The sequence below is a fragment of the Macaca nemestrina genome, chromosome 10 (assembly GCF_043159975.1).
Source record: "Macaca nemestrina isolate mMacNem1 chromosome 10, mMacNem.hap1, whole genome shotgun sequence".
In the NCBI taxonomy this organism is placed as follows: domain Eukaryota; kingdom Metazoa; phylum Chordata; class Mammalia; order Primates; family Cercopithecidae; genus Macaca; species Macaca nemestrina.
This window is the reverse complement of record NC_092134.1, coordinates 54,580,213-54,583,637: the sequence shown is the minus strand read 5'-3', so window position 1 is coordinate 54,583,637 and position 3,425 is coordinate 54,580,213. Positions and strand designations below refer to the sequence as shown.

General features: G+C 33.7%; 1 pseudogene; it reads left to right on the top strand.

The window, feature by feature from the left end:
• The first annotated feature begins 2,018 nt into the window (after positions 1 to 2,018).
• LOC105473311 (shieldin complex subunit 2 pseudogene) lies at positions 2,019 to 3,125 on the top strand (annotated as a pseudogene).
• Positions 3,126 to 3,425: the final 300 nt, after the last annotated feature.

The following is a 3,425-nucleotide window of genomic DNA, read 5'->3' as shown; positions in this document are numbered from 1 at the left end:
TTCCTAGTGAACAAAGAAAAGAAGAAAAGTGATCATGGTATCCATAATGCTAAAAGAAAATCTATATATTTAGGAGAGCATCATTAATTTATTAGTTAGATAGTTTATTTTTTCCCACCACTTAAGAGAAATTTCTCTGGTGGGTTCTACCGAAAGTAACATATTTCAGGATATTCTGTGGCAACACCTTTATTTTAACCACAATGATACAGTTTGTTCAAGTCACAGAATTACATATTTTGATGTGTGGGAGTAATGTTCTTTCCTTCACCTGGCTCATCCATTCCAAAAGAAGTATATTCACAAATACTGTGTTTTACTATAAAAAGATTGGGTGGTATAGTGTTCTTGATCTGCAGTCCTTTTTGTTGATATTACTCATCAGTGTTCTTTAACTATTTTTGCATTTTTAATCATAGTAATTCTTTCTTCTACATGTAATTCTGCATAACATGCAGGTATATAACTGAATGAATGAATTAAATAGGAGAAAGAAAAATATACTAGTTCTAGATGATAGCTTTCTATGTTGGAAACAAAAACCTATTTGTTGCAATAACATCCACCTACCAGTGTGCCAATTGGCCAAGTGAGAGATTTAGGAGCAGTAATCTTCTAGAAAATACTGGATCAAGGCTTATAATTGACCTTTTTGATATTTGTTAGAGTTCAGTCTTCTTGCTTTCTATCTTTCTTTAGACTCCAAATGTTGGATCTATGCTAATCTCAACAGGAACTTTTCAGCCCTAGCCTTTCCAGATATAAGAGATATTTGCATAGTGTGAACTTTATACTGATTCTTAGGATTCCTCAGATAAATGTCATTGATGTATTTAAAAATGAATAAAATTCATCTCATAAAACTGACATGGAAAATTAAAGAAAAAAATATGATTTTCCTTAATTCTAAACTTAAAAGTCACTGTCTTATAACAAGAAAAAATTTAAAACTTTCTATTTCTATATATCTTTGGTCATGATCCTTAAATAAATAATCCTTCACTGGAAAAGAGTAAGAATATTGATTTTGATTATTTTATTTGTCCATGTACTTCCTTCTGTATTTTACCATCTATCACACATGAGTATGAGTTAGTGTTATTATGACAACTCAAATTAGAAACAGCAAAAAGAGATCAGGTAAAAAAGGGGATGAAGGATTTTAGTTTTGGTTGAATTAAATAAATATGATTGCTGAGCCATTTATCTGACTCATTGGTAGGAAGAATTATATAAAAACATTTCCTAAAATATAAATAATTTTGACTGTATGATCAATAATCCTACTTTGTCAAGGATTTTTTTTAATATACTACTGGATATTTTATTTGTCACTGGATATCTCTAAATGAGATTATTTTAGAAATTTTAATTTCTTGACTCTTTGATAGATATTTGTATTAGCAATATACATAATATTAACTAGGCAACTGTTTTTCCTATTTCCTGGAAGATTATATAAACTTTTTTATTTAAAACCATTTAAAAAGCTATTAATCAAATGATCTGGGGATGTAGCTTGTTTTGGTTATAATTCTTTACAAATTATTTACATACTTAATTATTATTGACTCATTTTGTTTTGTTTCTTCTGTCAATTATGGTCATTTATATCTTCCTAGAAAATTACTAATTTAATATGCATGTTTTCTTGTATCATAATAGAATGGTGTTCTAAAAACTTGGTTTCTTGAGATACTAGATTTGGAAATTGTTAATAGATATGCCAAGAAAAAGTATTCATTAGTAAAGTAGATTAAACAGGCATATAAGTCAGCAGTATGCATTCACTATCAATTTTTCGGATTAGCCCTGGAGTCAAAATACATCCCTATTTTTGTTTACCTCTGGTATTTTTCAAACAGACAATGAGACTTTTATCGCCCATACACAAACATAAATATGCTGTAAAGCAGTGTTCTGTGCAATAATGATTTAGAAACACTAGCGAAAGGAGGGGAGGGGTGGGAAGAGGCGGGCCCACGGGCCGCACCCACCTCCGGCTGGTTGCTCAGATGTTGTTATTCATGAGGACCAATGGGTTGGCGAGACAGTACCACAATCAACATTTAGCAGTCAGTTATTAAATCTTGGGAGTTATTAATCTATTCAGCCTGAAGAATAGGCAGTATACAGTTATAGAGGACAGAAGCAGAAAAAAGTTATGTTAACAGTGGCACAGGCCCAAGATCAACATTATGTGCTTGTATTATGGGGTCCTGGAGCAGCCTGGTACCCTCAACTTCAAAGGAAAAAAGGTTATATTAGGGAATTTAAATATCTTTTTGTTCAGCGCAATTACACACTAGAAAACCTAGAATTGCATACAACGCCTTGGTCATCCTATGAGTGCTTGTTTGATGATGATAAAAGGGCAATTACATTTAAAGCAAAATTTCAAAAAAGCACACCCTCCTTTGTGAAGATATCAGACTTAGCAACCCACCTAGAGGATAAGTGTTCAGGAGTGATTCTAAGTAAAGCCCAGATTTCAGAGCTGGCATTTCCTATTACAGCAACTCAGAAGATAGCTCTAAATGCTCACAGTTCTCTGAAGAGTATTTTTCTCTTCTCTTCCCAACATCGTATATACTGGCTGTGCAAAATGTGGATTGGAACTAGAAACAGATGAGAACAGGATCTATAAACAGTGTTTTAGCTGCTTGCCATTTACTATGAAGAAAATATAGTATAGGCCAGCCTTAATGACTGTAGTTGATGGAAGACATGATGTTTGCATCCGTGTAGAATCAAAACTGATAGAGAAGATTCTTCTCAACTTTTCTGCAGACTGCCTCAGCAGAGTGATAGTTCCTTCCTCAGAGATCACCTATGGGATGGTCGTGGCAGACCTGTTCCACTCTTTGTTGGCAGTCAGTGCAGAACCTTGTGTATTGAAGATTCAGAGCCTTTTTGTGTTAGATGAAAAGAGCTATCCATTACAACAAGATTTCTCCCTCCTGGATTTTTATCCTGACATTGTAAAGCATGGAGCCGATGCCCTTCTCTGAGGCCAGAGGAAGAAACTGCAGACATTTCAAGGAAGAAGTACTGAAATGATTTGTCTTTTGAAATAAATGAATGACAGGACTTTTGCTTTGGATTTTTTATTAAATATATTTTACAAAGAGAATTGCAGTAAATATATAAATTAAAACTTTTTTCTAAGAAAATCCTGTGAGGCTTAAAAAGATTGTTTTTGTTGTTTTGGTTTCTTTCTTCCTTCTGGAGAAATGATCTACCAGTCAAGGCAGTATGTAGCCGATCCCTGGGAATTAAAGGTTTGCCCATTTGTTCGCTGTGTTTAGTCCCTGCTACATTCCAGGCATTGTACTAAGTATGGGGAACTACATGGAAGACATTCCCTCAGAAACTGCTGCAGTGCTTTTGCTTATCCCTACCTAAAAAACCTTCAATGTGAAATC